At 44.8% G+C, this 10,621-nt stretch overlaps 1 long non-coding RNA gene across 2 annotated transcripts; it reads right to left on the bottom strand.

Annotated features, from left to right (window-relative positions):
- Positions 1-255: 255 nt before the first annotated feature.
- Positions 256-5,827, bottom strand: LOC310833756. 2 transcript variants are annotated; one of them, XR_014558913.1, is made up of 3 exons: positions 5,799-5,827; positions 4,520-4,591; positions 256-309 (listed from the first exon to the last, which is right to left on the bottom strand). It is a non-coding gene; the product is annotated as an uncharacterized lncRNA (long non-coding RNA). The 2 variants fall into 2 exon arrangements; XR_014558914.1 differs by lacking the exon at positions 5,799-5,827 and adding an exon at positions 4,847-4,912.
- Positions 5,828-10,621: the final 4,794 nt, after the last annotated feature.

Here is a 10,621-nt window from a genome sequence, read left to right as displayed (position 1 = left end):
GGAGACCAGGGGGAAGGGAAGCTTGTCACAGCAGAAGGGGGGAGACACCTGTGCCTCTTCACAAGCCTGATCTATCTCTGCCTCTTGGCCTCCCTCCTCTTCTGCTTCAGCCTCCCAATCCGATTCTGGACTTCTCTCTGTCACAGACTCTCCCTGCTCACAAAGCTCTGTTACCCTTTCACTGCATTTATGTGGGAGAGGGTTAATAAAAGCCTATGAAACTCAACACTGGACACACACAACCCCTTTGGCATACCTGAATGATGGACTGTGTTGCAGCTGTTTGTTTTCTGTACTGTACAGCTTTGACTATAATCATAACATTCAAGTTAAAATCTGGGGCAAAAGGCATTTACTGGCCCATCATAGCTATAATTACTGCCCTGCTATTTACTGTGTGTATGTCCATGTCCAACTGTTACTGTATAATTGTGAGAATTGAGAATGGTTATTAGCAGCAGCTAAACTGAAGCACAGCTGGGGGGCAGGGCGGAGACTGACTCATTCGCCCCATCTCTGGAGTTAGAAGATTGTCCAGAAAGAAGACTCAAGTGGTGTGATAGTTTAGTCCCAAGTAAATACAGTGGTACCTTGGGTTAAGAACTTAATTCGTTCTGGAGGTCTGTTCTTAACCTGAAACTGTTCTTAACCTGAGGTACCACTTTAGCTAATGGGGACTCCTGCTGCCGCCGCTGCACAATTTCTGTTCTCATTCTGAAGCAAAGTTCTTAACTCGAGGTACTATTTCTGGGTTAGCGGAGTCTGTAACCTGAAGTGTCTGTAACCTGAGGTACCAGTGTAATGGGATTGGGGAGTTTCAGCTTTAGAGTTACAAAGTGCCCTGCACACACCCAGCCAAGGAGGACAAACACTTGCCGCACTCCTAAGAGGCGCACACACACACACACACACACACACACACAGGCTTCTAGCAGCTACAACAGAAATTTTATTTTATTAAAAAAAACACACATTTCATTGAAATTTTTCAGTACAGAGAAGCAAGACATACCTATTACAGTGGTACCTCGGGTTAAGAACTTAATTCGTTCCGGAGGTCTGTTCTTAACCTGAAACTGTTCTTAACCAGTTTAGCTAATGGGGCCTCCCGCTGCCACTGCGCTGCCGCCGTACGATTTCTGTTCTCATCCTGAAGCAAACTTCTTAACCCGAGGTACTATTTTTGGGTTAGCGGAGTCTGTAGCCTGAAGCGTCTGTAACCCGAGGTACCACTGTATTATTTATTTATTGAATTTATATACTGGAGGTCTCAGGGCAGTTCACAGAACAAAATCAAAATATAAAACCACAAAATATATAGTCAAAATAAAAACAACAACCCTATAACTCCCCCTCCCCCGCCCCAAGAAAAAATCCCACATTTTAAAAGAACATAGGATGTCAATCAAATCACCTAAAATTCTGGTTAAAAAGGAATGTTTTTGCCTGGTGCCTAAAGGTGTATAATGAAGGTGCCAGGCGAACTTCCCTAGGGAGAACATTCCACAGATGGGGAGCCACTGGAGAGAAGGCCCCGTTCTCATGTTGCCACCCTCTGGACCTCTCAGGGAGGAGGCGGCACACAAAGAAGGGCCTCAGAAGATGATCTCAGGGTCCACGTAGGTTAACATGGAAAGAGGCGGTCCTTGAGGTATTGCGGTCCTGAGGCATTTAAGGCTTTATAGCTCAAACCCAGCATACCAGGGGCCAGGCTTAAAACAGTTTTTCAAATTCCATCCCAAGTAATGTACTCCATCGTCTTGTTTGCTCTGTGGTCTGCTGCATCGCCCACAGCTGCCTGCCTAAATGTTTGGCAAACTGTTCATCAGAAGGCCAAAGCAGTTGGTTATTTCCTTCTGTGCGCTGCGAACCGCAAGTGCCCCACTAGAGCATGAAAGCGGACGAGTTTGCCTTGGGCCCCGGCCATGTCGTCTATGGCACGTGTTCAAGCCCGCAAGTGCTTTTTCAGGTTCCCTGTCGCAGACTCCTGGAGGAACTCCCTTCAGTTTGGAATGGAAACAAAATCACCTGATCGTTTCCTCCGCTGTGATGCATGTCGCACAGCTGTTTCCTTTCATTAGGCATGGAAGCGACTCCTCAAGAGAGGCATCTCTGCTGAAAGCTTAGGGGCAAGGGAAACAGATCCTTTAGGACCGACAAATTCTTCACTCCTACTATTTACCTCATGCCAGGGTTCTTCCTGGCAAAGAGGAGACGACAACCAGTACTTAGGAACTTCAGTCACTGAGGTCAGTGCCACGTATATTATCAGATCGCAACCCGGCCAGAAAGGTTGCTATTTTAGAAGTCTGCCACAATTTTGTGGGAGGAATTAGAGCACATGGTGGAAATCGAGTGGCAGTTGAAGTGGGCAAGAGCTCTCTGTTGCCCTAGTGCAGGGGTCAGCAAACTTTTTCAGCAGGAGGCTGGTCAACTGTCCCTCAGATCTTGTGCGGGGGGGGGGGGGGGGCTGGACTATATTTTGGAAAAAATAAATAAACGAATTCCTGTGCTTCACAAATAACCCAGAGATGCATTTTAAATAAAAGGACACATTCTACTCATGTAAAAACATGCTGATTCTTGGATCGTCCGCAGGCCAGCTTTAGAAGGCAATAGGGCCAGATCCGGCCCCCAGGCCTTAGTTTTCCTACCCATGCCCTAGTGCAACAAATCCACTTTTTTTAAAAAAACAAAAACCCAATGGATATTTTGTGGTTAGAAATGCAACAAGGAAATGTACTGAGACATTTAGGGTGAATAAATGATTAACAGAAAGATGTACAAACACCCCACAAATCAGAATGAATGCTGCCCCCCAAACAATAAAGGCCAGAGTTCCCCTGTGTACACATCATATATTTAAAGTGCATGACTTTCCCCAAGGAATCCTGGGAGTCAGAGGCACCAGGTTGCCCCCAAGATTGAGGGGGGCTGGCGTGATGTCACATGTGTTGCACGCCGCGTCTGTGTGATGCCCCATGACGAGTGACACATGCACGATGTTGTGTCAGCTGGAGGAGCCAGCCGATGAAGCTGCAATGCGTGTGACGTTGTGTAACATTGTGTGACGTTTTGCGTGCGCAATGCATGCTGGGGCCCCTCAACACTGAGGGTGGGTGATCCTTGTCCAACAATGATTGAGGGGCCCGAAGACACTTCATATGTAGAATTGTGATTTTATGTTGTGAACCCTGAGATCTGCAGGTACAGAGCGGCATACAAATTTAATAATAATAATAATAATAATAATAATAATAATAATAATAGAGTTGGTACACCTGTGGTATTGTACGCCTCACAGACCTACAATTCCCAGCTTCCTTAACAAACTACAGTTCCCATGATTCATTTGTGTGTGTGTATTTTAAATATCCAGTGTCAATGCAACCACAGTTGAACTTCCATGTAATCTTTGTGCAAGCAGATCAGGGTGAATGTTTGATAAAGAAGATGTCCGGAGGACCTATGAATAGGCAAAAGATTCCAAGTCCTTTTGAAGCAGTCTCTGAAAAGGGGACGAACCACTGGAAAAAGTTGTTCATAATATGTTTCCCCCCTTTCAGCTCATTTCTACCACACCATTGCATTTTCTTTGTGAAACCAGCATAATGTTTAGGGAGCTTGTCGAGTTGTCGCTGGCCCTGTCTGCCATGCCCTAGGCTCTCACTTGCTGGCACAGCAAGTCTCAGGGTTGGAAGGCTGGTGGAAGAGGATTTTGTTTAAAATAAATTTGGTCCACGATGAATGAAAACAATGGTCCTGTCAGGAAGTAGAAAGCGAGAACCCATCTAAGCAGAGTGGAAACTGCCTGTTTTTTACTTTCTGCCCAGTGAAAGACAGCTTTTCCCAGCTGCTCTGTGTTTTTCAACTTGCAGAGTACATCAACAGAAGCTTAGTAATGCAGGAAAGGATGAATATATCATTACGGTGGGGTCAGTAAATCCACCGCTGGAAGAAAAAGCAAATGGTGATCATACGAAAGCAGCATAAACTATCAAATGGCGGCTCTGCATTACATGGGAAGCCATAAAGCAGAGAGACAGAGAGAGAGAGAGAGAGAGAGAGAGCGCGCGCAAATGTTTTATAATGCAGCCTTTTGGGTGTTTTTTTATAATAAAAAAACCCTTTATTTTAAAAAGGCTATTCTTGGATTTTCATGTAGTAGGTTTTGGAATGCAATACAATCCCAACTGGAATGAAAATTATATTTCAGAGGCCAGATGCTAACATAAGTGGTACATTGTAGCTTTCCAGTCTTCTCGACGTTAGGTTTAAACCAGTTTTTAGAACACAGTGATCATACGTGTTCTAACTGTACATATTTAGTAGATATAATCAGTATTTTAATGCAATGTATCCTGGCTATTATATATAAAAAAATGTATTTGAAGAAGTGTGCATGCACATGAAAGCTTATGCGAAGAACAAACTTAGTTGGTCTCTAAGGTGCTATTGGACATTTAAATTTATATATATATATATATTTCGACTGTGTCAGACCAACACGGCTACCTACCTGAATCTGGTTATTGTAGTGCATCAAGTTGTATTTTGCTCCAGACTGACCAAAAGTGTTCAGCCTCCTTTTCTATGAATTAAAGAAAAGGCATCTTGCAAAATTATACCATATACATTATCCGTACATACAGGGCATTTTTTGTTCAAATGTATTTATTTAACTTCAAAAACTGCAATCAGATTAATGTATGGCATTTAACTACACTAATGTTCCGAGCGCAGGCAATAGGGCATATACACTTTTTGCTTCTTTAAAGCGTTTTTCACACTGCCAAATGTAAAAAACCTATTAACATCAGCTGCATTCCCAAAGGGATTTACAAACTTGGAGTGTAGGTTTACAGGTGCTCTGAGATATTCTTCTGCCATCTGTCAAAATTGGCCACCTCCATTCATACTACTGCCAGATATATTCCCCTTGTGTTGTTCTGATTTGTAGAATGTGGATGAGCTCATAATACAAGCTTGGAACAACCTCTTTCATAGGACTCTGGTTTCCACACAGAAACCAGCCATCATCTGGGAATCAGAATTGAAAGAGCTTCTTTTCTTGGCTCCTTTTGCCATCGTTTTGTGTACCAGAACTTCCTAAGTACTTTGTACACATAATTCGGTCTACTTGGTGTCTTTTATTTTGCTTCTTACGCAACAATCTTTTCTAAATCCAGTTCTATAGACCGATTCTCCCTTCCTTGTGTATCTATAGGTAAAGGTAAAGGGACCCCTGACCATTAGGTCCAGTCGTGACCGACTCTGGGGTTGCGGCGCTCATCTCTCTTTATTGGCCAAGGGAGCTGGCATACAGCTTCCAGGTCATGTGGCCAGCATGACTAAGCCGCTTCTGGCAAACCAGAGCAGCGCACGGAAACGCCATTTACCTTCCCACCGGAGCGGTACCTATTTATCTACTTGCACTTTGACGTCCTTTCGAACTGCTAGGTGGGCAGGAGCAGGGACCGAGCAACGGGAGCTCACCCCGTCACAGGGATTTGAATCACCGACCTTCTGATCGGCAAGTCCTAGGCTCTGTGGTTTAACCCACAGCACCACCTGCGTCCCTTTGTGTATCTATAGATGGGAGCACATTGCCCATTCTGCTAGAGAAGGGATGTCCAACAGGTCAATCGCAATCTACTAGTAGATCCCCGCAAGGTTTTGGTTGATTGCAGTCGATTGCTGGCTCCCTTTCCTTAGCATTGGAAAAAGAGAATCTGGCCCCGCCCTCCATTGTTGCATGATCTGCAGAATGGAAGACTCAGTGAGGCTGTTTGTTTTACCCAGCGATCTGTTGATGAGTGGCTGTTCCTAAAAAAACTCAGCAACTTTGACCTGGACCCACAAAAAAGGGGGTAGATCACTGCCAGTTTTCAATTCTGTAAGTTGATCTTGGGAGTTGGCCACCCCTGTGCTAGATTAAAGAGACCTTGGATTCAGCATCTGGCAGGAACCACTCATGTTAGCTGGCTGGTGGCAATTCATCATCTTCTGTATATTGTGTCATAATAGAGGTTTTGAGAGCTGCTGCTAGAGCCACAGTGAAGAAATGGGCCCTCTCTCTATTGGCACAGGCCTTTCATGAACACTGGAGTGAGAGAAGCTAGCATGACCCTGGCCCATCCTGCTTGGACTACTGCAATGCACTCTATGTGGGGCTACCTTTGAAGGTGACCTGGAAACTACAACTAATCAAGAATGCGGCAGCTAGACTGGCGACTGGGAGTGGCCGCTGAGACCACATAACACCAGTCTTGAAAGACCTACACTGGCTCCCAGTACGTTTCCGAGCACAATTCAAAGTGTTGGTGCTGACCTTTAAAGCCCTAAACGGCCTCGGTCCAGTATGCCTGAAGGAGCATCTCCATCCCCATCGTTCTGCCCGGACACTGAGGTCCAGCGCCGAGGGCCTTCTGGCGGTTCCCTCACTGCGAGAGGCCAGGTTACAGGGAACCAGGTGGAGGGCCTTCTTGGTAGTGGCACCTGCCCTGTGGAATGCCCTCCCACCAGATGTCAAAGACAAAAACAACTATCTGACTTTTAGAAGACATCTGAAGGCAGCCCTGTTTAGGTAAGTTTTTAATGTTTGATCTTTTATTGCCATTATTATTATTATTATTATTATTATTATTATTATTATTCTGTTGGGAGCTGCCCAGAGTGGCTGGGGAAACCCAGCCAGATGGTTGTGGTATTATTATTATTAATAATTATAATAATAATTCAATTTTAGTCAGTCGCTGTATCATTTTTAAAGTTACATATCCTTAAAACACTGATCGTTAACTAGGGTTGCCATATTTTGAAGAGCAAAAAAAGAGGACTTTTACATTTGCCGACTTCTACTTTTAACTATGGCTCACTATGGCGACTCTACCCATGAAAAAGAGGATGTGTCCTGGAAAAAGTTGACATATGGCAACCCTAGAACTTAATCCTGAGAACCTTGAACAATAAGAACCTTGTGGAGGAACTTTATTTACCGTATCCATAAAGAGTCTCCATACAAAGATAAAAAAGAAGAATTAAACCAGGAGAGCTCAAATTGGTAGGAGTGGGGAGAAGGAGAAGATAGATTGCATGCACACAGCCATTTCCTCTGGAACTGGCATCAATTCATTCCCTCAGTTATTATGAAAAACCCAGGTGACAACATTGCCAAACTGATGAAATCCAGTGTTTTTGCCATAACGTCCTACCACATTTTTATTGCCTGGTTTGCGGTGAGAATAGTGATGCCAGCCTCTCCAGTTTGGACTGCTAAAGTGCTATGGATTTGATTTTTATTTCTTTTTTTAAAAAATGTGCATTGCCTTTTTGCATTACTGTAATCTAAGGTGGTTTTGTACATGACACAAAAAAATGACAAAATATGCAACGGATTACATTCACATCCTGTAACGATTCAAAATATGGTTAAAAACAAGCAACAGCATTCAAGAATTCATTTCACATGAATTATTTGGCTGGTTTTAACCCTAGCATTGCATTCTGAGTTTTTTTGGTGTGACTAGCACCACAATGGTGGATATAGTGGATTTTCCATTCATTGAATTCTTTCATCCTCTAATCCATAGGCCTACTAACTTTTCTCTTTCATGTAATCTCCAAACTATACAGATCTTATTTGGGTTGCTTTCTTCATTTTCAGCTTTATGCCAGATGTTCAGCGTCTCCTATACTTCTCCACCAACAGTAATCCATATCTTCTTGAATTATTCTTCCAGACAGGCATTTTACTAACATTTGCCAGAAGAGCTAGCAGTTCTTTGTAGATCCATATGTGTCACAGATTTATTTATTTCAAAAAAAATTATACACTGCTTGATTGAAAGGAAGCAAACAACCCAAAAACTCTCAGGGCCATTCACAAAAGAGATAAAACAATAAAAGGTACTTTTTAAAAAGTTACTTAAAGTATCTTGGATACATGAATAACTTCCTTTATAAGGAACTCTTCCTTCTTATTCTTTATTGTAATGACCGCTCCCCGCTTAAAACGGGGGGCGCCCTTTGCGTGGATGCGCACAGCCCCTAGATCTGGAGCGGCTCCAACAGCATAGGCTTGGCTTTGCTTTCCCTCAGGTGGCATACCTGGAGGTCTCCGCCTACCTCTGTCAGTTGTCCAATCCCACCTGGGGGAAGCGTTGCCAAGGAGACCAGGCCAGGTAGGGGAGGGATTACCTGCCCACACAATAGAGGGAGGATCTTACCTGGGAATCCTCACTTGGCTCCAGAACTTCTTCCACCCTACCCACCCTCACTTAATGTGTTATTTTGCAGGTTAACTTTTCTTCACAGGTTTTGCAGGTTAACTTTTCTTCAGAGGTATGCGGGCGCTGCTACGTTAAGGTCGCTGTTAAAGGGCCGGAAAGGATTGTTCCTGCATTGGCAGGTTTCGCCTTTCCCGTAGCAAAACGTCACAACTTTGGTGGTATCAGGTCTTGGGCCTTTAGTCCTTTAGTCCATCTTCCTCTTTGCGGCGGCGATACCAGGGTTCCCCGTTAAAGGGGTTTCTGAAGGGAGGCTTTGGCCGTGCGCCGAAAGGTTGTCATTGCTCTCCCCTGCGGCAGCGGCGTAATGGGGGACGGCTATCTCTGCTTGAACATATGTTCTCCAGAGCCGGCCCATCCCCCCCACACTGGATAACCCTGATGCTCCCTAGGTCCCTGGCTGGGGACTGGGGAGGGAGAACGTCCAATGCCTGAGCCAAGGTCTACCCACATTTGAAATTTAATAAAGTTGTGGCCAATTTAATCCCATAGCATGTTGTCTTGAGTCGTTATTCCACATGACGGGGGGACCGTGCGGGATCTGGGGACTCCGCCTGTCCACGCAATATGCTTCTTTCATCATGCATACTGATTTAAAGAAAACCAGCATGTATTGTTGTTGGAGCCACTGTGATTTTGTAGGTGGCGAAGCTTTTGTTCTTTCTCTCTTTTTTCAAACTAAGCAAATCAAACTCAGTTAGCTTGAGTTAATGATACATGCTAACTTTCAGAAGGTGGCTAAACTTTGTTCATATGGATTCTGTCAGCGGTTTCCGCTCATTAAGATAGTTTTCTCAGACGTCCCTTCAAATGAAGGATACCTAGCCAGTGAGTCAGAACTTTGCCATATTTGGCCTTTTCCATTTATTTTCTCTCACCAGCGGCTGACTGCATCCTATTCAGACTGCACAAATGTTAAAAATTTTGATCAAGGGAACACAGACTGAAATGTGACTCATCCCGGCAGTCTGGGGTTTGGTTTTGCTGATGTCATTTTAGTTTTTCCAGTCCCAGATCCCAAACAGTTGTAATCGACAAGTCAGACAATAATTCTGCTTCTATGAAGCTAAAAAAACCTTGTAAAAATGATTGGGGAGGGGCGTTTTCTGTGAGTGAGCTGCTGAATTTTACCTTTCACCCCCTCCCTGCCAAATTCCTCTCGCTATAGCTAATTTATACCATATAATTACTTGAGTACTTGGGACAGCTTGTTATTCTACATAGGACCAAACACTGAGGAGGAAAAATAGGCTGGTTCAGAACAGGTCCACAGTTTGTAAATTTAGCCAGGGGCTTCTATTTTATTGGAGTGCAGGGTTAGCTTTAGGCAAAGGCTTAATTTGAACCAGGAGTGGCAACTCATCCTTTGAAGAAGTCAAGTCATAATGAAAAAGAGACCTTTACTCAGTTCTTTTTTTGGGGGGGGGAGGGGAGAAAAGGTGCTGGAATTCACTGCATACAAACTTTTGTACTAGTAGTACCGCTGACTCCCCACTGACATGGGGGTTCAGTTCTGGGCCCCTGTGGACGTAAGTGAAATCACATAAAATGGGGAGCACTCTTTGTCTAGCTCCTTCCCTTTGACCTTACCGCCTTGGGTGACTTCCAAAAACCCGTCCCAAACCCAAACCCCAAAAGTCCCATGGCGATCGGCAAATGGTAACAGGGGCAGGATCGTGAAATCTGGAAGCCCATAGTCATGAACCGGCAGTAGATACAGATCCAGTCGCTCTGACTCAAGGAACGAGGCAGTTGAACAGCTCGGCAGCTGTATCCATGACTGAGCAGCCCTTTTCAGGATCCAGTCTGCTCACCCCGAAAAGGGGGAGGGGCCAGAAAAGGTACCCTTAACATAGTCTGCCTCCCTTTCCCCCTGACTGGATTACCGCGCCCAGTGGGGTCACCACCCAGCGTAGTAAAAACGTGCTAAGAGGAAGGCATGCTTGGCAGATCCACACTGTGATCAGTTCCTGCCTGGAAACCAATGTCCCCATTCTGGAAGGATGTGTGGATCCAGAATTGGCCTCCACAGTCACTTACGGACTCATGGTTAAAACCGTGTTTATGGAAGACCGTCTTACTCAGCTACGAATGATCGCCAAAGAAGAAGAAGAATGGGGAGCACACTGGAGAGTCATGGTGACTTGCAACGAGACCCAACCCAGACCCCAAAGAAGATGGGTCTCCTCACCAGCCAGAGGCTTGTTGAGCTACTCAGCTGAGGCACAGGGAGACTTCTTCCTTATGTCTCTGCTCTGCAGGTCAAGGAAGCTTCCCTGCCTCTCTGGCTTGCATGCGCAAGCAGGAAGGACAGGGTTGCTTTCCTATGTGCG

Source organism: Podarcis gaigeae, assembly GCF_964106915.1.
Source record: "Podarcis gaigeae genome assembly, chromosome: 1".
Lineage (NCBI taxonomy): Eukaryota > Metazoa > Chordata > Lepidosauria > Squamata > Lacertidae > Podarcis > Podarcis gaigeae.
This window is presented reverse-complemented; position numbering and strand designations above follow the sequence as displayed.